The sequence below is a fragment of the Sylvia atricapilla genome, chromosome 10 (assembly GCF_009819655.1).
Source record: "Sylvia atricapilla isolate bSylAtr1 chromosome 10, bSylAtr1.pri, whole genome shotgun sequence".
In the NCBI taxonomy this organism is placed as follows: domain Eukaryota; kingdom Metazoa; phylum Chordata; class Aves; order Passeriformes; family Sylviidae; genus Sylvia; species Sylvia atricapilla.
This window is the reverse complement of record NC_089149.1, coordinates 2,927,167-2,953,703: the sequence shown is the minus strand read 5'-3', so window position 1 is coordinate 2,953,703 and position 26,537 is coordinate 2,927,167.

Below are 26,537 nucleotides of genomic sequence, written 5' to 3'. Positions count from 1 at the left end.
TCCCGAGATGGTAGAGCTTGTACAGAGAGAAAAAAGGGAGAAAGGGAAAAGGAATGGAATATTTCTCTGCAAAGGGCACCTGTCTTTTACAGAGGATAAAGTGTTGCCAGATGAGCTTAACAACATTATTAATCAATCTGTGGAGACATCTTTCTTATTTTTTTCTTTTCCTTTGTAGGAAAAAATCTTTAGAAGAAAACAATCCAGGCAGAGGAAAAGATATAAACCTCTGCAGAAGAAGACAGGGGGGTGAATTTTCTCCTTGATAAGTTAGCCCTACTCTCTCCTGCAGAAATTCTTTAGGGAAAATATACTTTAAGTTTTTACCAAGATATAAGTTTTGGAATGTTTGTAGGAGTTTTTTGTTTAACAGAAGCTGATTATTTCTTTGAGGGACTCAACTCACCACTGGAGTAATGTTCATATTTAATTGCCTGTTTGGTCCTGTCAGAATTCTTGATTGAAAAGCATCACCTTTATTGCAGGCAATGTCCACATATGGCAGCGTTTTCCATGAAAAACACTCAGGGAAGTGTCTGTGCTAACAATTTATTCCTTGCAGGGGTTTTCACTCAGCTATTGGGAATTTTTGAGTGCCTCTCTGTGGTAAATCAAGGCACGGAAAATTCCCAAAACCTCATCCATGCAGGCCCAAATGCAGCAGAGAATACAGGGTTCAACCTGAGGCCTTGGAAAAGGCTTCCAAATTTAGAGACCATGAGTAAGAATGTGAGTTTGTAGTTTAAGCAGAGACTACAAGCTAGGTAGTGGGAAGTTTTAAAGCTTTAAAGTTAAGATATAGATGTAGTTATAAAGGTAATAAGAAGTTTTAGGGTGCAGTATTGTAAGTTTTTTACTGTGTGTCTTTAGGTGATTGGTCAAGAGTCTGCATTGCAGCAGAGACGTGTAAGACAAATTAATTAGGGATTGGTGTGAAAGTCAAAACATTCTCTGTGGCAGTAGTTTATTGGATATTTAACCTTTAAAAGACCTTGTAATCTGTGATCTTGTGACCACTGTGACCACTGACCGCAGTCTCCTGGCGTATGTGGTAAAGACATTCTCACTCCTTGAGACTGAGGCCATAAATCTTGTTTTAAATATCTCTCAGTGGTCCCATCTCTCTCAAAATCCTGACACCTGTCACTGCATCAAAGCATCCCACAAACTCTGCAAAACTGAGGCTTTACTGATGCTTGGTTTAGACTGCCAGCAAAGCTGGGTGATTCACCCAGACTCCCCTGACTCCCCTTCTGTCTTAGTTTGGAAAGACAGGTGCCTGCCAGGGAAAAAACCCTGGCAGAGTCAGAATATGACCTGACCCCCTGTTGGTCAGGGTGTTGGGAGCAGTCCAAATAAACCCTCCTGCAGTGCCAGCCGTGGTTCTGTTGGAGCAGGGATGATCCTGGAGAAGGTCCAGCGGTGCTGAGATGGGTCTGGTCTCCCTCTGGGAATCCAGTGCAGACAGGCTGTGCTGGGGCTCTGAATCCCAGGGGTGATCCAGGGGGGAATGCTGGGCTCCTCCCCCTGGGCGGAGCCTCTCCTCTCCCAGTGGGATGATGGAATTGTCTCAGCCCTGCAGTGAGCCTGGATGGCCCATGACCAGCAGATATCCCTGCAGGGAGGATGGGTCCTGGAAGAGATAAAAAACCTCTGCTCCACCTGGTTTAACAGCTGCCCATGAACAGAAAGACACCTGCCCCCTTCCCCCGCTGGAGTTGGAAGAGATAAAGAAAAACACTTCTTCAACCAGCTTCAACAGATGATAATAGAATACTTACTTTTGGTTGCATTTTTCATTGCAACCCAAAATACCTTCCTGCACCATCACCAGGCTCCTTCACACACCCCCTCACCTGCCTGGAAACCTCTGCAGCTTTCACCAGTGCGGGATTTTTCAATTTCTTGGTGCTGCATTAAGGAAAACTCCCACTTCTGCCAGGGAATGGAGATAGATGGAGGCAGGAGGAGCCCACCTTTGATGGAGACAGGTGGAGGATTTGCTGTCTTACAACAAAGGCAGCTGAAATACCTGAACAAACACAATTGAAAAGTCAGAGTGGAAGCTAAAACAGTACTAAAGTTTTCCTTAGAAAGGGGAAAAAACCCTCATTTTGCAACAAAACCAAATAGAGAGTCAAAGACTCAAGTAGTTCCAGAGAGTCAAGGACTTTTCCATAAGAGGTGGCTCATCCACAGTCTTATTTTCTGCATCTCTAAAGTAGAAAATATGTCATTGAAAGAAAGGCGATGACACTTAATTAAAAGAAAATAAGTATATAAATCCTTTTTGCCCAGGCAGTAAGTAAAACATATGTAAAGTACATTGAAAACACCGAGTGAGGTTGTGAAGGAACATTTGTGCACTGCCAAAAATGTTCATTTCCACTTAATCTGCAATTGAAATGTCCCAGAGAGGCAGTAAAACAATCAAATTCTGTGAGGTTTTAATATCCATAGAGTTTATAAATTTTAGCAAAATCCCCATGCACTCTTTATTCATTGCTTGTTGTTTTCTTTGACTGTATCTCTTTAGAGAGAGAGTTAATAACTAAATGGAAAGGGTCTTGTTGAGATAATCAACAGGAGGATGAATATGAAAATGGGGATAATAAAGTAAGTACCTTTCTTCTCTGCTTATCATTATTTAGGAGCTCTTTCAGAATGCTCCCAAAAATATTTTTCCATATAATGCATAGATAGGCAATGAGGTTTATTTTCCAACTGTTTAAGAGGGAAGATAGAATCAGTCACTTGCAAATTTCCATATAAACCTATTTTTACATTTTGATTTTTTTTCCTCTCCCTTCATGAGCTGCTAGAGAATGAAAATGGCCTGGAAAATATCTGTGTTCCTTCTGGCACTGTTGCCATCAGAAACCCTTCACCAATTCCTGCTTCTCATCCTGTTTGTCACTGCCCTTGGTGACCAGAGAGCAAAGATTTCCCAAAAGAAAAGCAAAATCAATAGGAAGTTTATCTGATTCTCACTCTGATTCATTGCCTTCCCATCCTTCCTTCCAATCAGTGAAATTAATGGTCAAGAACCTGAACTAAAGGAAAACCAAACAAGTTTTGTCCAGGAAAAGCTACGAGGCAAATTGCTGGCAAAGGGCAGGAGAAGGAAGGGTGCAGAGAAAAATCTGGAGAGTTCAGGACTTGGATTAAATCCAGGGGTTTGTGTCTGAAAGCAGATAAATGCGAGGCATTTCTCTCAAGGGGCAGGGAAAAATAAGGAATGACAAGCAGAAATAAAACACAGGAGAGCAGGACGGAGGGCAGAAATGCAGAAAAGATTTCTGAGAGAGACAGCAGGTAACAAATTAAACATAAGAGAAATGTGAGGCCATTAGGGGAGAAAATGCCACAGCTGTTTGGGAGTGCATTCCTCAGGGGCAGAGAAAAGGGAAAATACCCATTCCCAAAGCCTGGCTGTGACTGGACCCAGCCTCTTGTGTTCACTGGGGGAGAACCAGCAGCAATTACTGTAGCAGAAGCACCTGCATCCTCCTGCTGCTGACAGGGAAAAGTCCCCAGGGCTTGTCCCTGTTTTGGACACACAAAGGATGAGGCAGGCAGCGGAAGGTCAGGCAGGAAAACTCTATTTTAATTTCTTTGACTCCATCTATATACACTTCATCAAAAGGTAAAAGATTGGCTAAAGAAGTTGCCACTTCTTCGATCTCGTAAGTGAACATCACCATCAATTACAAGACTCCTCCCAGAGGAGAAATATGTGAGCAAAGCAGATAATTCTCGATATTTATATGAAGCTGCCTAAGAGTCTCCACCACCACATTGCAAACACTCACAAGGCAAGAAAATTTAAAGCAACAAGGGTTTTCCAGCCATCTCTGGTGGCCAGAAGGGAATTAAAAAGATGCTGTGGATGCCAGGGAGGGGTTTGGAGAGGGAAGATTCACTTAGCACTTGGACAGGACTATGACAAAAGCCTTTTCTGTGCTGTTGTGGCAGTAAGTGACTCCTCAATTCGAGGGGCAAAGGAGCAACACTCTTCTTGCAGAAGGAGAGTTGTGTGCTCAAAAGAATCCCCAGAAATCCAAGAAGGAGCTGAAGATCAGTTCAGATAGGTGAGATTTTCTGCACTGCCCCAAATTTTCTCTCCTCCTCCGCAATTCACAGCAGTTCTCAGCACCCTTTTTGTACCCAGGGAAGATCTGGAATCAACTTTGTGTCAATCAGGAATCCAAAAGGGAGGTTTCATTTTTGGTGTGAATTCTGTCCTGTTTTGGGAGATTTCAAGTCAGGGAAGTGGAAGATAATTTTAGGGCTTTTGAAAAGTCCTTGGTGTGCATCAGAGATGATTCAGTCTGTCAGATAGCTCCAAAAACCAGCACTATTTCTGGCACTTCAGATTATTTTCTATTAATATTTCCACCTCAAATGCTTCAAAAATATTTCATAACTAGTTAATGGATGTCAGCAAGATTAATTGATGCAAAGAACAATTAGTGCAGGTTAACAAGTAACATAAAGTCCCTGACTTAAATTATTCTTTAAAAAGTTTGCTGGTTTATTCTGTAATAAATGTGCTAGAAACTTCCTTGCTGTCCTCAGACACTTAGAAAAAGGAACCTCAAATCCTCTAAAATATTTTAATTTTAAATCAATCTGATGTCCAAACTCTTCTTACATTTCCTGCTTTAACCTTCCATGAATTTTGAGATCAACTTCTTTTCCCTTTACTTCTCCTCACGCCATCATCATTCCAAAAATTCGAGATGTAAGAGTTGAAGAAAAAAAAAATCTAAGGAAAAAAATCTTTCTATCAGTGAAAGGTGAAGGATCTTAAATATCCCAGCCGTATTGGAAGTCACCTTCTAGGCAAGCTACAATGATTTTATTAATTAACACTTGTAATTTTTGAAGACATCCCACTGATAGGATCAGGTAGTGACTCCACTTGGCTCAGATATCTCAATATATTCCCGGCTGCAGGTTTATAATTATGCTGGAAAATGCAATAACATTCTGGTGCATGATAGATTATGCTGTTCTCTGTTAGAAATTCAATATTCTTCAATAGCACTCATTTTTTACAGCCCTTTGCCAGGGAAGAGGGTGATGAAACCAACAATCTCCTGCTTTTCTCAGCCTTCTTAATTCTTAATGCTCGAGGCAAAATAGCTTTAAAATTACCTTGTAGATGCTTTCTAAAATCCTCTCTCACATTTGTTTTCCGCTCGAATCATACTTTTATTACTGTGAAATAAATAAATACATTCACATTATGCATATAACTCCCCGATTTCCTTTGAAGTATTTCTTACAGGCAAAAAGGCTTTGGGAGGGGATGTCTAAATGTTTACAGATTTTTCACCAGAGCTACTCTGGGCTGTTATCATATTGTCTCATACTCTGGGCTGTTATCACATTATTGTCTCATACTGCTGAGTTTGTTTGGGGTTTTTTGGTTTGGTTTGTTCCATAAATATTCATTCACAGGATCGCAGAATGGTTTGGTTTTGAAGGGACTTTAAAGTCCATCTCATTCCACCCCTGCCATGGGCAGGGACACCTTCCACTGGACCAAGTTACTCCAAGCCCGGTCCAATTCTTGATGATTTATTTTGGGAATATGAGACAATGCTTTTTACCAGAGCAGTTAATTAGTTTATTCTTCAGCCTGAAGAGTGGTGATATAATAAATCATTAAAGCAGATTTAGTGCATCTGTGACGGTGCACAGGGGAGGGGGAAAAGATCTCTTAAAAATCCTGGCTGTTCTCCTGGCCAGTGCTTAATTTCACTTTTCATCCACTTGGAGACCCAGCCCATAAACTCCTTGAATTATTCAGTGTCCAAAGCCAGGCTGGATGTGCCTTGGAACAATCTGGGACAGTGGAAGGTGTCCCCATGGCAGGGGTGGCACTGGATGAGTTTTAATGTCACTTCCAACCCAAACCATTCCGGGATTCTCTGAATTATTTTCAGCAGCTATTCCTCTTCTGGAATTCCTACCCTCTCCACGGGTGGAACTGGGGGGTTTACACACCAAAAATGCACAAGAGAGCTGCTGTGAGAACAAGAAAAGGACAGGAAAGGAATCCAGGCAGGGGAGTTTGGATCTGCAGAATCTCCTGCGAAAGGGGAAGAGTTCTGCCTGATCCAAACTCCAGATTTGTGCCTCCACAGCCTGGGCAGCCTCAGGCAGCCTTGGATTATCTCCCCACCGCACCGTGGGAGGCTCTGCAGTGGTTTTTCGTTATCTTTCCCCCCAGGGTTTCCGTTGGGTCTGATGGGGATTTAATAAGCTCTTTGCTGTTTCCCTTTGTGTGTGTGGAGTCAGGATGAGGCTGGGCTGGGTTACACCCCACTGGCTCCATGCACACCCCTCACTTCACATCGCCTTAACCACAGCGCTCCTCTTAGACACCCAATTTTAAACCAGAATAAATAATAACCCCTCAGCTGTCCCTTTTTTCCCTCATTAATATTTGTTCTTATGCAGGAGATGTTTGCTCCATAAAGACAGCTGACATTTAAAATTCAATCAATTCTAATCTCACTTCAGATTTTGCTCTAACACAACGAAGCAGGAGCAGTGTGGAACGGTTAAATTATGAAACAATTAGGAATAATAGCTGCTTTAGGTCATAATATTGTTAAATAAAATTAAGCTTTGAATTAATTGTTTCGGATGTTGCGAGCTGACAACTGTTTCAAGTCAGATTTCAACAGGTTTCAGCTCAAATTTTACCCATTAAGAATAGAGTTTTTTCACACATGAAGAACAGTTGGTTTTATCCGGGTATTTTATCTGTGATTGCCTGGACCCTTTTGCACTTTTTAAAGAAAAAAAAAAATTATTCTGACTGAATAAGTAATGAAGGCCCACCATAATGTCAAATACATAATAGTAAAAGTATGCGACATGAAGTGTACATCACTTAGATTAAGAAATAAACTAAATTATTATAATGCAATTGCATTAGAAAATTGATTTAGAAACAAGGCTTCAATGCCTGATTGTTAAATTTTGAAAATGTGAAATTTGTGCTCCAGATTATTTAGTGTATTTGAGCCAGTATCCTTTGGAAGAGAAACTCTGAGAGAAACTGGAATTTCTTTCCCTTTTTTCCCCATAGCCAGGACACACAAAGCAAGCAGAGTGTTTTATTAAATGCTGCATCTTTAAAAAATACTGCTTATACAGTGAAAAAACATCCTGACTGTTTTCCCAGCTGTCTCTTTGGAGCAAAGAAATAAGAGAAGGAGATAAGAACATTAAATTGAATGAGTCCTGTAGTTAAAGGTTCTGTAAACTCCTTTACTTCACAGGTTGTTACGAGCTCCAGAGACTGTTACCAGCCAGGTCAAGGCAAGGCAGCTTTTACTGCAAATCATTGGTTTTCCTTCCCTCAAAATTGTTTATCCCTTCCCCCAAAATGTTCTCATTTCTTCCCCAAATGTCGATAAACTTTTCAACTTGTTGATTTTCTTAAAAAAATTCTTTTTTTGATTACCAATTCAATGCGATTTTTATTGTTTTCCCCCACTCTCCCTGGCAAAGCTCACTTTTACCTTTTCTCCAGAAGAGTTAAGATTTTTTTTTTTTTGTTTTCCTTCTTTTTTCTTAGTACTTTCTATTCTTTGCTTCTTCTAGAGCTGATAAACCTGAGGTGGGGTAGAACAACCAAGCTCAGCCACAATTTGAACTCTGGGTATTTATCATGATTAACCAAGATAATGATGATGATGATGATGATGATAATAATAATAATAATAATAATAATAATAATAATAATAATAGCAACAACAATAATAACAACAACAAGAACAAGAAGAAGAACAAGAAGAAATAAAAAGTAATAAAAGTAATAATTACAACAAAAATAATAATAACAATAATAGTAATAATAATAATTTAATTTGGCAGCCCCTTTTGCTTACACTGTAGGGATGTTTCCGTAGCATTGAATATAATCCCAATGAAATCCTTGGAATGTGTCACAGTAACACTGGGAAAATGTCTGTGAACTGACAGTGTTTTACAACCAATTGAATTATGATTTTTGCAGTCAGTCTCACCAATTTCAAACCTTGAGCCATCAGCCTCTCTGGGAGATGCCAAAGGCCTTTTGAAGCCTCTCCCTGTGACCTTGGGAGAACAATCCTGTGTTTCTGCACCTCCAGGATTCCTGGGGACTCTCAGAAGCCTTTCAGGGGGCAGTTTTGGCTGCTGGCACAAATAAATCACTGCCACAGGCTGGCAGGGGTGTGTGACCTCCTCAGGTCTTGCCGCAGCAGGTGGCACCTGCAGGAAAAGCTCTTCAGGAGGAAAATTGCGTTAATGAGGGGAAGGGGAAAGAACAAAGTTTGCATAATTACACCAAGGGAGAAGGAGCAGCTCATCGGGGTGAGAGGCAGGATTTGGGATTGAGCCAAACTGCAGCCCAGGAAGGAGCTGTGATGCTTGGGGAGGTTGTGTCTCCTCTCAGGAAGGTCATCCCTCATTTCTTGAATATTCTTTTGCAGCCCTGCCTGGGGAGGATTGGGCACATCCAGCTGCAGTGGGATGCAGCAGCTGGAAAAGCTGCCCCAGGTTGGTGGGGCTCCCTTCTCCCTCCCTGTAGCCCTGGTTCCATGCCAGAGGTGTTTTGGTTTTCTGAAATACTTTTCCCAAAGAATTTTCAGTAAATAGGAGAAATGTTTTTGTAACTGTACCTTTGTTATTCATTCCTTTCCCTAGGAGGGACTTCTCCTTGATGTCCCTCTGCTTTGATCAATGGGAGTGAAGAGGTTTGTCTTTATTTTCACCAATCACATTGGTCTGTGTAAAATAGTTAAAAAAAAAACCAAAAAAACACATCCCAAAAATTAAAAAGTCATTTTCATCCTTCTGAAGCCCAGACTCTCTGTCGTTGTGGTGTAAAGCAATGTCACCTCCCCACCTTTGTGTAACTCATGGAGAAACCTCTGGGAATGAGGCTGTGATTGTGCTGGAGAGATTGAAGTTGAAGGTTTCTTTTACAAGGCGAAAAGATATTAAAAAATAAATTAAAATGGCCATAGGGTTACCATTCTGCAGCTTTTTGTCTTCCCTCCTGAAACAGCTCAGCTGGCTGATGTTTCTTGCCTGTTTTTTCCCAAATCTGAGCATTTATTTCCTAATAAATACAAATTTGCATCTGCCTCTGAATTGATCTGGAGCATTTCCTCTAAGACACTCACTAAGTGAGGGACTCTCACCATTTCTAGGATGAGGGAAAGGCTTGTCTTCCCTGTAATAAATCATATGCAGGCTCCAGGCAGACACTAAAATATGTGCAAGGCATTGGACATGTCTTGTCCAATTTGTGTTAAAATTTAGAGACAAAAGCTACCTGGGCAGAGCCTGCACTGGGCCAGGCTTTAGATGGACTTTTTAAAGCCTTGCTGGAAGCAGGATTTAACAGAGCACAGATTTCACATAAAGTATTGATCTCACATCTTTGTAACTCGGAGTTTTACTATCTTTAATCAGCCTAAAGCCCATGTAGTTATTTTTCTCCTCTGATTTGACAAGCAGGCTAACATTAAGGTAGAAGTGTTATTAATACTGCCAGATGAGCTGAGTGCTCTGCACGCCATTGGAGGGAGAGATGGCCAGAAAAATGAAAAGGTGAAATTATGGGAACTGCAAGTGCAGTTTATTGTGATGGCTGCAGCAAAGAAAATCCGGGGAGCAGCTGAAATTGTTCATGGTGTGTATTATCCAGAAACAAATCTCAGGCACTCAAGCTGTTGCCACTTGCACGAAATAGGTGATAAAGTGAAATATGAAGAGCCACAGAGCCATCAGCCTGCTGTCCAAAGCCCAGAACGTGGCTTTCCCCAGAGCAAATGGCCTCATATATTAATGGGGTTTAGTCAGCCAAAGGAACCAGTGGACTTTCAGTCAGGTTCTCCAGTCACTTTTATGTGAGGAGTGAAATAGTGTTTTCAAAAGTTTGAAAGAGACATATCTTGGCAATCCCTGGGAATGGCTTCTCTGCTAAGCTGGGCTGTGATTTATATGAATTAGTATCAGTCTGGCTGGGCTGTGAAATTAAATACTTCTAGTCTCAATATGTCCAGGTAACTTTTATTCTTAATTTCCTTTTGATAGGTGTAGTGAGTACATTTAAAAGTGGAGCAGTCATTCGAATTTTTCACAGAAAATACAGCTATGGATTTTTCTCTCCTTTTTAGTCCTTGGTGCTTTTTTTTTCTCCCTTTTTATGTAATAAAAGCTGGCTTTTTCCTCTCTCCATCAAACCTGCCTTCCTGAGGAACTGGGCCAGTCCTGCTCTTCCACTTGTGAGTATTCCAAGATTCTTGTGGGGGGGAAAATTTCAACTGATACATATTTAATAGCAACTTCTGTAGAGTCAGTTTATCATGTCTGGATTTGGGAGGGTTTTGTTCTTTGATTTTTATATTTTTTTTGCTATTGTGTTTGGTTTGAAGAGGAGGTTTAGGGGGGAATTCTGTGAAGAAACAACTGACACTATTAGGAAATAATGAGGTCTCTATGAGGATAAAATGGGGCAATTTTTAATAGCCATTTTGTAATAGTTTAATAGTCTAATCATGGACCAACCCACTACTGTAGATTTCTCAGAGCAAGGAAATTTAACTGAAATTGTGGCTCTGTACCTGCCAAACAGAAAAATAATTTGAAATTTCTGGATATTTGTGGAAGGAAGCAATCCATCCATTTTTATAGAGCAGCTGTTTCTCCTGTTTGAGTTTTAAAAGTTCAGTGCAGGGACCCAGAGCTGTGGTGCAGGGGTTCTGTCCAACAGCAGGGTTTGATTTAGGAGCTGGAATGTTTTAGAAGTGAGGAGGATGAATTTTGTGTTAGTGGGGGATATATCAGGGTGTTTTATCATTGGCTCTGACTCTCACTGGCATATCTATAACTTTTGTGACTGTAAGAGGAAGCAGTAGTAGAACCACATGTGTTTGACACCGAGATAATCTGAGACAAAACAATTAGAGAGCAGCACTCCTCCAACACCTCACAGAACTATTGTTTCAATATCAGTATTGTTCCAATATCAATATTTTTCTTGTCAAACAAATGTCACATCAATGTCACATCGCTCCAGGTGATCAACTCTGACATTCTGAGACATTCCAATTTTCCAAACCTGGAACGGGTAAAAACTTCCAAAGTCCTTGAAGGACTGAGCTCTTCTTTGCGGAAGAGAAGACACCAAGCTCAGGTTGGATCTTTCATTTATATTTTATTTCAATTGTGGGTGCAGTGAAAGGGTTTTCCATGTAGGTTTTCATGTAGTGTTTTCAAAGCCAGACATCACTGTAGATAGTTTGGAGTTTATCACTTTTTTAATTAAATTTTGTGCATGAATCAGGACAGCTGAGGAAGAATCACTTTTAGCTAAATCTAACCAAAAGCTCCACTTCAATCCTTTTGCTAATTTGGGTGACAAAATGCAGGGCACAAAGGAAGTGCAAGAAGTCACGGATTTGTCCTCGTGGCCCATGGCAGGATCAGCTTTCCTGAGATATTTCTGAGGAATTTTTGTCAGATCTCAGGCCCTGAACATTTACATTGGGATTTTACAGAGGACAAGCTCCTCCAGCACCTCCCTTACATATAAATAAATAAAGAGCTGCTGAGATTAGCACTGCAAAAATCTCCTGGCCTCACGTCAATCCCAGATCTGACCTTTTGGAGCTGCACAAGACCCCCAGAAATGTAGGTGGCATTGCAATATTCCCAATATAAACTTCAAAATACATTTTTTATATATACCCCCAGTCACCAGCAGTATTTCCGCTTTTTTTTTTTTTTTTTTTTTTCAGTCCTAGGAGATCTGTGCAACATATTAGTGAAAAAAAATGACTGATGGGTGCACTTTCCATCCATCTGAAACGCAACAGAAGCTTTTTATATGGTGAAGCCACTGATGCCAACAGGGCGCAGAGGATTGGAGGTCACCTCATGAATCACTGCTGGCCCTTCCTCCAAGGCTTTGGCAGCCTTGGGACGTTTCCAGGCAGAAATTGGGCTTTTTTTTTGTGAGCTCTCAGTGCTGGGGAACATCAATAATCATGTGTCAGGCTCCCCCTCAGAGCCCACCACTGTTTGGACACTTTGGAAGAGCACAATTTATTAGGATCCATCAGCTCTAGTTGGGCACACGGGTGTGTATTAAACTCCCATTTCTGTGTCTGCTCCATTTGCCAGCTCCAGGCTGGAGTGAGGGACCTGTGAGGAAGGCCCTGGAAGAGCTGTCTGGTAAATGGGATAATTTGTTACCCGGCAGAGAGAGGGCAGAGGGAGGTTTATGGTGCAGGCTTCTATCAATAAGTGCTTGGGTTTCAATCACAAGAGCATCGCTTTTTTATTTCTCCACATAAAGTGATAATGAAGAATGATGACCTCATGTCTAGACCCAAGCTTTTAACTTTGTTGCAGCTCTGGGGGCTTTAATGTTTTTCAAAAAGCAATCAATCAAGTGCCAAAACCTGTCTGGCTAATTACCTCTGAGACTTTCCAAGACTCTCCACTCTTTTCTCCCAGAAATGTAGTATTTATAAATTGCTTTGTGGAAGCACAAACTAGGTTATGGCCTCTTCTCCTCTGCACCTTGTTTTGCTTCTGCTCTGTGCTTAATGGAAGTGCAAATGTTGTGAATCTCAGCTCCTGACAGTGTTTCTGTCTGGAATCACCATCCCTGCTTCCTCCTGGGAAAGAACCCAGATTTATCTCATGGGGTGAGAATCTCTCAGTTGTGGGTATTTGAGGGAGGGAACCTAAGAAATGCACCAAAGGTTTGGTGTCACCCAGACCCAGTGAAATTCATAACAAAAGGGGTTATTTGACTAAATTTGAAATTCCTTTTCACTCTTTAACTTAGAGGTATTTCAAATAGAACAATATGTAAATTCAAGTTAAACAAAGAAAAGGAAAAAAAAAAAAAGGAGAAAAGCAGAAATGGATTTCTGGAAGTCTGGAAGTTCAGTTTCCTGCTTCAAGCAAAGCAAACCTCAGTCATGTAGTGGGGACATCAAGGCTTTCTTTGCCAATCCCCTCCAATTCTTGGTCACTGCCCTACTGAAGAGATTTTTCCTTCTGTCTCTCTCTACTTGCTCAATATCTCTCTGCACCTGGGCAGCACAGACCAGCAGTGCAAAGTTCTAGTGAGAGGGAAAAGTGAGCTAAACAAGACGCTGGGTTTCGTCCAGGTACTTGAATTGTTCTTTTTCTTCTTCTTCTTTCTCTAATATTTTTAAACATTTTACATCAGAGAGAGAATATTTGCGAATGTCCCAATCCCAGATGGCAAGGAGGTTGGAAATAAATAATCTTTAAAGTCTCTTCCAACTCAAACCATTTTATGAAATGTTTCCATTTTGATCCAAAGAAGAATATATATTAATAATAATAAAAAATAATAACTTTTCTGTGAGCATTGCTTTCAGTGGAACAGATTGAATGTAAACCAAACATTTCAGTCTTGAAGTGCTGCTCACACTTGTGAAAACCCAGCCAGTAGCACCAGCTATGAGATACTCAGAGAAATAATCTACATAGAAAGAAACAAAGCTAAGATCTCTGAGTTCCCTGCCAAACAGAAAAAATAATTTGAAATTTCAGGATATTTGTGGAAGGAAGCAATCCATCCATTCTTATAGAGTAGCTGTTTCTCCTGTTTGGGTTCTAAAAGTTCAGCTGTGAACTCCTGGGCTGTACAACTGCATCACCTTTATTTAAATCAAAGGGATATTTACTGCATGGATCTCTTCAAGCTGGATTTTTGTCTAATCCTTCAGAGACTGAGCATTAAACAGATCATAGGATAATTCAGATTCAGAGGGACCCGAGGAGGATATTTAGTCCAAAGTCTTGCTTAGAATTATTAGTGTGCACATTTTCTTGTCAGTCTGCATATAAGTGGGAAAAATGGAATATTTTTGCTTGATATTTTTCCCAAACTCAAGCTCGCACTGCCCAAACACTTCTGAAATAATGGGTGTTAAAACAGCCCTGAGCTTTTTTAATTAATACATTTAATACGTGTGACGCTTTTTTTGCGTCAATGAAACTTCAAATGATGAAGGGCTTGAAGTTTGTCATTAATTTAAATACAACGAAGCAAACGCACGGTTCGTAATCACACCAACTAATTTTTTTCTCCCAATAAACTGAAGTATAACTCCAATATTCTCAGAGCATCAACAAAATCAGGGAATGATTGCAACTGGCATTTATAACAAGCACTAGTTATGGTTGATGTATGAGATAATTATAATGCTTTGCAGGAAAATCTAATAAATCCCAGAACAGTTACTCTGTAAAACCTATTTTTATGGAAATTAGGGTGTGAATATCGCATCTATTACAGCAAGAGGCTGCACAGGCAGTTCTGACAGCCTCAATCTGCAGCAGTGTCCACTCCTGAAAGGTAATTGTTCCTGAAGTTTTGCACAGACTGTGCTCCATTTCCTGAGATGAAGGGCTTAATATCAAAATATGAAAATCTTCCTAATTTGCACAGTTTGATGAACTTCTGAAGAGATGCAGCTGCTCTGACACAGAGGTTGAGAGCATGAACAAATAGTGGGGGACGTAGTTTAATATTTAATATTTTTGGCAATAAATAATTCACCAAGATGTGGAGTTAAACTCCTGATATATGGATCATCCCAGGAGAAACCAATTGGAGGGGTATTTGTATTAGTTATGAGTTTACTCCACAACGATGTTTTATTTTTTTATTTTTAAATTAAATTGAAAATTCTCCCATCTGGTGGTTTTTAGATGTTTTGGATTTTTTTTTTTTTTTTTGCAGGGAAAGGTTTGTTGGTTTTGGTTTGGTTGTTTTGGTGGTTTGTTGTTTTTTGTTTGTTGGTGTGGTTGGTAGGTTTTTGGGGTTTTGTTTTGGCTTTCTTTTCCTTCTTTTCCTTTTTTTTTTTTTTTTTTTTTGTGGTTTTGTTTGTTTCTTGGGGTTTTTGTTTGGTTGTTTTTTTGGGGGGGTTTATTTATTTGGTTGGTTTCTTTGGTTAGCTTTTTCATCATTTGTTTTTGTGGGTTTTTTCATTTTTGAGGGTTTTTTTTGTGGATTTCTTTGTGGTTTGTTTGCTTGGGGGTTTTTGTTTGTTTGGGTGGGTTTTTTTGTTTGGTTCTTTTTGGGTTTTTTTGGTGTGTTCTTTTTTTTTTTTTTTTTTTTTTTTGGCGTTTTGGGCCGGCTTTTTGTTTGGTTGGTTGGGTTTTTTGGGGGGTTTTTTTGTTTGTTTGTTTGTTTTTTTTTTGTTTTTTGTTTTTTTTTTTTTGAGTTTTGGGTCGGTTTTTTGTTTGTTTGTGTGGTTTTTGTTTGGTTTTTTTTTTCTTTTTTAAGTGTTTCACAAACTAGAGTTACTCCTGGATTACACAGCCCAGGGATGGAAACCTTGTTCTCAGCCTTTCATTTACAGTCCTTTAACTTTTTATGGATATGAACAGCAGAAGACAGAATATCCTCCCGAGAGCTGACAGACAATTGTGAGAATAACCTGTGATACCTAATCTTGCTTTTAAAGTGTTTCTTGAATGCTTCAACTCCTATTTTTTTTCTTTTAGCCTCTTCAAGTTTTCATCTCTGAAAGATGATAGAAAGTTATTAATATGACTTTATGCTTGTCTGAGCTCCCCAAGGACAAGCTTTCAGGATTAGATGTCCAAGATAGGCATCCATAATCCATTTTGCATCAGCTGGGACTGCATTTGCACATTTGTAGGAGTTATAACCAGGAGGTTACTCGATGCTGATGCCAAATTTCAAATACTGTAGCAAAAAGTTCTGGAAAACATCCGAGTTCCCAAAAAAAGTCACATAAACGTGAGTTTAACCTTGGAGGAAAGGTTCCTGAAAGCCACAGAATGAGGGAATTGCTCAGGGACTGCCTGGAGTCAGAGTTGATTTGGAAACTTAGAAGCAGATGATGTGGATTAGGGAAATCTCAGTCTTGGGAATGGTCAATGAGCTGCTCTTTTAGCTACAAATTATAATTTTTTATCACCAATATGCTCAGAGCTCTAAAATAAAGATGAGTAGAAAATACTCTGCCAGGAAATGCACTGGCAGCCAGAACAACTCCTTTCAGTTGATGTGCCACTAGAAACAAGGTTCAGCTCCACTTTCCACAAGTATTTTAGTTTGATCCCTGTTTCTCAGCTTGCAATTCGTATTCTTCTTTTTAAAAATCTTTAATTCAGTCATCTCATAACAGTTCTCACACCTTTGACTCTGATGTCCTATTTCACTGACACACAGCAAAGCTCTGGTCCTAACAAAGAGCTGGAATAATTAAAAATAATGTGGAATTTTAATAAATCTGTGTGTGAGATCCTCAGTTGCTGACTTGGTGAAGCTGACAGGAAACTTCCTTCAGGCTTGGAGGGTATTAATTCCCTTTGAGTCATTCTCTGAGCCTTTTGTTAAAGCTCCTCTTCTGTACCTGCTTCCCTGAGAAAAGCCATTTCCCTGTGGAATAAAGAATTTCCAAATGTGAAGAGATATGAATCTTTGAGGAGCCAAGTGACTACCACATGAAAAGCAGATAATGGGATATATTTTATCTGGATGGAGAAGCATCTGCCAAGTGCATCTCAGAGGAGCTGTCTGTTAAGAAGAGTTTAGAGTAGATTGTTTACCCCATTAAATATCAGCAGAAACTCTGGTTTTTTTGCATTGATTTCCTCTATCTTTACTCTCAGCTGGGAGAGCACAAAAAGGTTTTAGAGAGAAACAAGAAAATATTATGGAGTTGTATAGCAACTGGAGGAAAAATTAGATATGGATGTTATTGCATCAAATTCTTTGCTGTCCTGTGTTTACATCTCCTGGTACTTTTCCTGCACAGTGTCTATAATTAAAGAGAAGGATTAGGGTCTAGATACAAATCCTGCTGTGACTTCTGGGATTTCTTTCCTCAGTAAGTTTGAAATCCAGGCTATGGGTAAAGCCCAGGCTTTATCCAAGAAGAGAAATATAGACCCAGACTTCATTCTGGGTTTGGGTGGAATTTTATTTCTTTTATTTATTTGGCTTTATCCAAGAAGAGAAATATAGACTCAGATTTCATTTTAGGTTTGGGTGGGATTTCCATTTCTTTGGTTTGGGTTTGTTGTGGATTTTTTGGCTAATAGCCTAGATCCCCAGTCTCTCAAAATTGTGAACACCTTTTATGGGACAGATCAATCAAATTAGTCAAAAGCTTAATCACCTCCATAAACTGAGGTCTTAGATGATAGCAGGAACTCCTGAGAGCATCTGAGAAGAAATTAAAGCATTGCAAAGAGCAATATCCTGGTGTCAGCCTAGCATCTGCATGGCAAAAGACACTGTGTTCCTTCCAGTTTAATTTCTTCATTAGAGTTTTAATTTGTTGCAATTCAAAGGGTTTAACTGTTTTCTTTTCCTGAAGAACCTTTTTCAAAGTTCACAGAAGCACTACAGGATGAAAGCAGGTTGGTGGGTGCCGTGGCATACATTATCTCAAAGATATTATTTTAGCATGAAGAGCTTTTAAAACTTAATCAGCTCACCAGCACACATTCCTAATTGATCTCTTTCTCTAGGACTGCTACATATTCCTGACCTTTTAATAACTGATGGCTTTAGAGGAAAGACTGTTCACAGAGCTTCTTAAAAGTCAAAAGAAGATCTGAGGTATATTTGCAAGACATACCTAAAGCAAGTCGTGGCCTTGGGAAGTTCTGATTTCCTTGTCCATGTGCTGCAGTAACTCCTGCAAGACCAGAGGATTGGGATTGGGATCAGTTGGATTCTTTTGTGGTTGAGGAACCTCTCTGGGGACATGGCAGTCACCCACTGATCCCTCTACACGTGAGTCTGGGTGTTTAAATACTTTTTAAGAGAGAATAAGCTCCGTGTTGATTCTGAGTTCAGGTATTTCTGGCTGCTAAACAGGAAAAAATATATGATAAAGTGTTTTTCCTGACCAGTAAATGTGGCTTTTTATCTTCTTTTTTGCTAGAGTCGGGAGTTTCACCCAGGGTTCCAGCAAGTAACATCTCAGGGTGCCCAGAGAAGATGTGGCTGCCCTTGGATCCCTGGAAGTGTCCAAGGCCAGGCTGGACAGGACTTGGAGCAACCAGGGAATGTGTCCCTGCCCATGGCAGAGGGTTGGAATAGGATGTCCCTGTAATGTCCCTTCAAACCCAAACCATTCTATGGATCTGTGATTCCACATCCCACTCAATTTGGAAAACCTACCTGTCCTTTCAAAGCTGTATTTCCTGTGAGGAATTTGGATTGCTGTGACATTAACCACACACAATGAATTTATTCTGCTGTTGAAATACACTCACAACGCCGGAGTCATTTATTTTGACAACACAGCCATCACAAAACAACAGGGCGTGTAAATTCCCTGCTCCAAGGGCAGCTGGGATTGAGTGTTTGACTTCCCCTCTGGAAATGGAGATGAATAAAACACCCAAAATGTGACAGTTTTATCAGCTCAAGTGAAGAAGTGGTTCTAGGAGTACTGAGAACTCAATGAGAGGTTTTAGGACGAGCCCTTTGGAAAGTGCTGAATGCATTAAAGTCAATAAACACAGTTCAGTATTAAATTGTTTGGTTTACCTTTTCCCAAGCACCCTACATGTGTGGGGTTTTTGTACTTGAAGCCCAACAAGAATAACCATTCCACTTCTGTCCCCAGTTTCCAGTTCCTTGGTTGCACATAATCCTCTGGGATGGGTTTGGACAAAGAGATTCAAATTCAGACCCACTGTGCAGAGGAAAACTTCAGTTTCTTAGGGATGTGCTGAAACACTGCGGGATTTTTGATGGTAACGGAAAAATGAGACCCTCATGCAAAAAATTTGGCTTCTTAGATTCCAGGTGGTGAGTGTTTTGTCCATGAAACTCCCACAGAAATTCTTCTTTTTCCTGTTGGATTTCAGTCCCGTTCACTCTGCAAAGCCTCTGCCAGTTGATGTCTTAAGACAGAGTCAGATTCATCAATTACTTCACTTAAAAAAGTACCTGTTAACTTGTTGAGGAGCCTTCAAAAATGAAGTTCAAAAGTTTTAAAAGCCGATTTTTTCCCAAACCCCAGCTCATAAAAAGCCGTAGGCATTAAAGACATGGCGATGGCTCCGCCAAAGCCGAGTTGTGTTTTCCCCACACATCAAACAGCATGGCTAATTATTTCATTTGAAAAGGCCTTCCTTTTGATGAGCTTTCCTCGGAACAAAAGTTTCCTTGAGTATCATTGTTTGTATACATAATACATCTTAGGAGGAACGTCAGCTCACAAAGTGATGGGAGGCACCTTCAGCCTCACCCCCTCATTATGCGGGAGCAGAGAGTGGGAGATGCCGAGGAATGAAACGGAATTGGAAATCACTCCCCAACTCCAGCCTAGATTTTGTGATTTACAGCACTAAATCCCTTCCTGGTGCATCTGTGCGTTGTGTGGTGTCCACTTTGATGCTCTTCCCTCTCCAAAGGCACGAAATCTCCTCTTCCTTGCGTTGAAGTCCAGGGCAAAACTTCTGCTGGTTCAGTGGGAGAACAAAGCCCACGATTCCCTCTCCTCCACGGAAAACGCACTGGGATTATTTGCCATATTGGCAGTTCAAAAGCATTGTTCAGAAGACAGACTATTCAGATTTTTTGAAGTGAAAACTCTTCAAGAGAGTTCAGTCATGAATTATATAACTGAGGAAATTGTCTGTGGAAAGTTAATTTTGAATCACTAAAGAATTTTAAGTTATTTTTTCTTTTTTTCTTTTTTTTTTGGAAGTGGCCAAATGTTCATGAGTTCATACGAATTTATTTTTAGCTCCTTCCCTTCTGACCGGTCTGACCACTGATCTGGTAAAGATTTACAGCATTTTTCATGTCACAAAAAAGAAAAGACAATTTCCTCTCAAATTTACATGTTGGTAGCAAGGAAACACTTATAGAGTTTCCACTTTTGTCTTGAAGTTCTTGCGGGAAATTCTGTGGAAATCTGTGCTCTTAAAACCAGTCTGCCTTCATTTGACTATTTAACTTCTAATATCTGTGTGTATAATTTCTTTCCTATTATATCTCTGTACATCAGATTGTGTTAGAGTTAGATTGTGACAACAATTTGCTCACTTTTTCTGATTTAGATACCAGTCGTGTCACACATCAGACCACTGAATAAGCAAAATGATGGAATTTCTCCTGGAGTTAACTCACTGATGTTGTATCTATAACTGTTATTCACTTCAGGTTTTTTATTCAGAAGTTTCTCATTTGTTTTATATTTATACTTGATCAATCTCTGACATCATAGACCATAACTTGATTTGCAGACATGAACTGTCTCCCTCCCCTCAAACACCGTCTCTGATCTTTCATTATTCAGGCCCATAAAAAATAAATGTTAGGATTGCAGAGTAAATAATTTGTGACTATAAAAATAAATAAATAAACTGCTTTCAGCAATCTTGCCTCTAATCAAAAAATCCATTTTAGTCGAAGTAGGGTTGATTAAATTCATTTAACACAAAAGGGCAGATGCTCGAAGGATTTAATACTGTTCACACAGAAACTACTTGAATATTGCAAGCAATAATTGGATAAAGAAACTTCAGATGTTCTACACTTCTGAAAGGTCATTAAAGAGAGAAGTAATCCACAGGCAGTGGGCAGGAACAGCTGCAGGTCACATCCTGACCTCTGGGGGGAATCAGGCTCCAGAAACAACTTCTTGTTTCGTGGGCATGAATTCACAAAATGAGCAGGACAAATTCCCTTCTCTGTGCTACCAACAAAATGCAATGCAAAGAGAAAAAAAAAATAAATTGTTTTTCCACTTGGTTTGAAGGAAAAAGGATTTTTTTCCCCTTCCTTTTTAATTCAGCTCTTTTGCTTTATCCCGTATTAATGTTTCCCTGCTAAGATTATCTCATCAAAGAAATTAAAAGCCTACCTTTCTTCTGATTATGATAATGGAATAGAATATCTGAACAGTCATACTATGGAAAAAAAAATCCATTTACTGGTGGAAATTTGTATGATTCAGAGCAAGGATTTTTTTTTTTTTACATTTACTTCCCTTCTGACAACTATGTAGTCAGAAAATGACGTAAATATCATTTATAAACATCCATCTAAATTTTAAACTTTAATTCTAAATGAAAATCTCCAAAAACGGAAATTTCAGGTTGAATCTTCTGAATGAGACCCACTAAATGCAGAAAAGGATGAATAAGAAGCTGATAACTTTTCTGATGGTCTTTGCAGGATAAGACTGTGGTCAGAAAATATTTATAATAGTGCACTCGTGCCTGAACTTCTGCAAACCTTGGTGACAAATTACTTCTTGGTGAGTTTTTTCTAAGATCCACTTGGGTTCATACATGGCCTGATTTTTTTTTCCTGCCAGCTACCCTTATATATTTTATCTATATGTTATATTTACAATCTTTGTATTGACTCTGATAAGCCAAATTATTGTAAATGAAGAAAATTAGAAGTTCAGCTCATTAACAGTGTAAAGGGCTCAAGCAGATAAAGGAAGAATGAAAATTAATTCCAACCAGTAGGCAGACATTTTCTTGATTATTAATAAAAGACCTTATTTTTCCAGTTGAGCATCTGGCTTTTCCAAAGAAAAATGTCAGATGAAGCAAATGAGGGAGGGGTTGAGTGTGATCTTTATCACTTAACCACACAGAGAAGGTGTTTTGATATTCTTGATTTCGACACCCACCAGCAGATTTTGTCAGATGGTTTGTTGGGTGTATTTGGGGTATTTCCCTTCACTTTTCACCTTCTCCTCACAGTAATGTGTTCCTAGGAGGAGCAGTTTGCAAGAGAAAAAGAGGAGCCCAAGAGATCTTTAAGGAGCCACTGGGTCCTTTGTGACAGATGTCAAACACATCGGTGATGGCTGAAGAGCAAATCTGGGCTCTGATTGAAAAAATGAGCCAAGGCTTAGCAGATGACCTTCAATAAGCTTAATTATTTTATAGCAGTTTTATTTTCACAGTGTGGGGGTGGATATAACTCTGAAGGAGGAGGGAAAAAAGCTCCATCCAGGTCCCCATTTGCTCCTGAAAGCTCATCAGCAGGCAGCAGCAGCAGCAGCAGTTGTTCATGTGGCTCGTGTGTCCGCGCTACACCAGGTTCAATTTATTGTAATGGAGTTAGAAATATTTTACTGAACAGAATTTAAAAAATGTAATTGCGTGACAGAAAGCAAATTTAATCATGAGCAGCAGCAGCAGCTCAAGAACCCTTTGCCGTTTCAAACAGAGCAATGAGACAGAGAAGGCTGTCAATTTGATCTTCGTTATGGTGAGGATTTATAACAAGGCTCACACTCCCAAGTGTTTCCTTGAATTAGCAGGTTTTCCAAAGCGTCCAGAACCTGGCTGGAACTAAAGTAGGTTCTGCAAAGAAGTTTTAAATAAAGTGTTGAAATGTCTTTTCAACGACAAAAAGGAGAAGTTTGAATGCACTGTTCCCTTTGTATCCCCAACAAAAACGGTGCTTGTGCTTGGGAGACTGAGGAGTAGATTCAGCCCTTCCTGGATTTCCACAGAATTCCAGCTCTGCTCTTTCAAACAACATAACTCTGCTTGCATTCCAGTGGGATGCAGATGAGGCATCTCTAGGACACGAGGAGGATGATGAAACTCTTTGTGGGGGTGTCACCTCTCAGATTTTGGGATGTGCTGCCTGGACCTGCCCTGCGCTGCTGACCTGAGCAGGCAAAAGAGCATCTCAGTATTTCCCCTTAATTGCTCAGTGAAGTCTGTGGTTGTTTTATGCAGCCAGAGTGGCAGAAAGAAGCCAGAATATAAAGAGAACTCCTTCCCTGGGAGTGTCCAGGGCCAGGTTAGACAGGGCTGGGAGCAGCCTGGGGTAGTGAAGGTGTCCCTGCACATCAAGGGTGGGATGGGATGAATTTTAAGCTCCTTCCCAACCCAAACCATCCCACGACCCTGGGATTCTGTGATCTTGGCTTTATAAAAATGGCTAGTGCCTCTTCTTTTCCAGCTCTACTTAAGTCCTGTTTGCACAACTCAGCTCACTCACTCCTTGGATATATTTTAAAGCAGACAAATCGAGGCATTTTTTCACTTCCCTTCTCTCCAAGCACTTTAATCTCGTTTACATGAGAATCATTTGAGTTTACAGACAAATAAACCTTGAAAGAAGATTCATAAGACTCTGTGTGTCTTTCAAGTTCTGCTGATGCCAAACTGCACTAACAAAATTTGGAATAACATTCAGTGTGGAATGAATGCTGGTATTCTCATCCAAATTTCAAACTGATTAGCATTAGTGGTTTTAATAACATTAATGGCAACTATATGAAATAAAGTGGTGCTGTTATCTGTGTTCTGTGCAGAAGTTCCTTCCTTGGTTTTGATTGTAATTTTGTGTAGATTCAGGGTGCTGTCAGATTCCCGCACAGCAGACACTTGGGCAGATCCTCTCCTTACTCCTGCAACATTTTCCAGTATGATTTCTGGGAGAACCAGCCTCAAAAAAATTCCTCCCTGGAACAGACTGTGTAAAAAACCTCTATAAATTCAAGGTGAATATTTTATCATTAATTTCATTCTTGATTTGTCTTTAACTTTTTGCTTGATGCAAATGTTTCAAAGCACTAAGGAGCAACTTCCATGATTTATCTTGTGTTTCTGGGAGATTCAATATAAAATTTTAAGAGACAACATTTGTTACTAGTGAAGTACAGCTTGGAAACATCTGCTTTTTATCATTTTTATCTCCTTTTATCACCTTGATCAATTTTCTTATTACACAACAAACATAAGAATGAACTTGATTTCAAGTTCTGACATAAAAATGCTCAATGATTGACAGCCTTAATGCCTCCATTGTAAAATAAACATTCTGGGTTATTTATCACTTTATTGCATGTAGGAAGAAATTAATCACTGCATGAAGCAAAAGAAAAAGTCTGAGTTTCATCCTTGAGCTCTGAGTAACAAATTGTTTTAACCAGATTAATAATAATTATGAGTCATGGCATGAGCCTGAGAGTTCCATGTCACCCTTTAATCACATGTGGGTTGTTAAACTGACTCAGTTTAGCCCTGGTTCATTATTTATCCTGAAAGGATAACACCAACCAGACAGAGCAATAAAAAGGGAGAACTTCAGCTAATTTCTGCTCTCTTCTGTCTTCCAGCCAACATTTCAACTGCTCTTTTTAATAGCAAGAATCCTCTACTTTCTTCAAAGCAAAACTTGTCCACGGTTCAAAATAGAAAGTCAATCTCAGCCTAAAAGGGTTAAAAATTAATATATAATTAAAATATTAAATTAAGTATTTAAACTAAATATTTTTGGGACAGAGTCTGAATAATGGTAGAGGCAATAATCAGATTTATGTCTGAGAATGAAAAAGTGACAAAAGTTACTAATCACTTCATATGTCAAGCAAATATCAACAGCAGTGAAACAATGAGTCAACCAGGTGAATGAGAGGTGCTGAGTATGGGAGTAACTAATACAGACAAAACTTTAGTAATTCAAGTTTCTAGGTATTTAAATCGCTTTGTAAATAGAAGAGGAAATGAATTAAAGCCTGGAAACAGTCATGACACATAACTCCATTCAAACCGAAAATGGGGTGAGTGAATCAGATGTTCTGGGGGAAAAAAGAAGAGGCAAAAGTTCAATACTAAACAGGCAAAAAATAAAGTAGGAAATTAATGGTTTTCAGCCTCGTGAGTATTTCCATCAGAGATTTCTTTTGCAGCTTCTCTCAGTCTCTAGCTAATAGCTTCATCACAAAAGAATAATCTTCCCCTTTTCTTAGTTTTCTGCTTCATTTACTGATCATCTCCAACAAGGCAAGCTGTGAAAAAACTGAACATGGAACTATAAATTTGAACATTCTGGGGAAAAATTTCAGAGCAGGAGTGGCACATTTGTTCTTAAAATTAAAATTCTTCCTTGAGCATAGCCCCACAGGCACTTTTGTCTTCGATTTAACAGAGTTTTTAACAGCGGATTTTTTCTCATCTGCTGTCTTAAAATACTTCATGTATTTAATGTAGACTGTCTAAATACAGAGTCTGTTACAATAAAAGGTGCCAGAGATACTGAGGAATCTTTGTATGACAGTTATTTCACATATAACCAGAATTGCGTGTAATGCATATATGTAAATATATCATATTTTTATAATATAATATATTTTAAAATATATGCTCATTATGAATTATTTAGCTTTTAATGTGTCCAATATTGTATCATACTTATTATAGTGTGAAACTGGAAAATATAAATATAAATGTATCTGTATATTTTATGCATATATTAAAAACCAATAGTATAGAATATTAAGCATATTAAGAAAAGAAACTATTTACATGAATAATTTCCCTGCCATGGAATATGTTCCATATATTCCATATTTTGGAAGGGCATGGGAGAGCTTCTATACCACAGACCACGTTGAAGCTGAAGGAATATCTATTTCCTTTTAGCTGCTGATACTCACATGGACAAATGGCTGAAAAATACAGTTTACAGAACATTTTTTTCTTCTTAGGGCTGATCTTTAAACTCCATTTCTAGGAATGGATTTGCCCAGTCTGCGTTAATTAATTCTAGGAAGAAGAGAAAATCTCTTCTGGAAAGCCAAATTACCTGTGAAGGCAGTTCTAAAATCCTGAAAACAAAATCCAGAGTGTGAATATCAAGCTTATTTTGCATTTTTAGTGATACAATTTCGTCTGAGTCTGATGGGAAACGCTGATGGTCCAATTCTGCTTCCTTTTTTTGACAGATCAGCCAGTTCCAGCCAGCAGGACCATTCCACATGGGCAAATAAAGGCTGGTTCTGAGTAAATAGGACAGAAAAACCCTGAGTGGCTCCACAAATAAACTGATTTAAAAAGTAGCTGCTGAGAGACCAGGAGAAGTGGTCCAGAGAAATCCCATATTTCCAGCTAGAAATGTGCCAGACCCCTGAGCTCAGAGGCCTGGAAATTCTCTCATCACACATGCTTAAAAAAAACATTCTGCATTTTTCACGAAATCTTAATTTATTTATGGCTGAGCTCAACACCAGATTCCCTTTCCCTCGGTTTGGTTCATTGAACAGTCCCATGCAGGTATAGAAAGAAAAAACAAAATAAAAGAAAAATAATGATTTAAATATCTTTGTTTTAATTATCATTAAGATTATTTTCCATATTTGTGTTTAAAGTTCTAGAAGAAATAGCCATTGAAAAGAGATGGACTGACAGTGCGATGGGTGCTTGATGAAGTATCTGCTGTAAGTGAAATTAATTTGGGGAAAATGCACATTGGATGAGAACTTGGGTTTTGTTCCATTTGTCCAAAGTTACAACAAAAAAAACCCCAAAGGAGATACTGAAAAATGTTTTACGTGGATATGTTTTGAGTCCTTGGAGTTCAACCACTGAATTGTGGTTTTTAGAAGGCTTTGAGTTTGTTTTTAAATTGAGCTGGCTTTGGATCCCAAGTGATGTTTGTGAATAACCAGAGGGGAAAATGGTTTCCATCACAGGAGGGACAT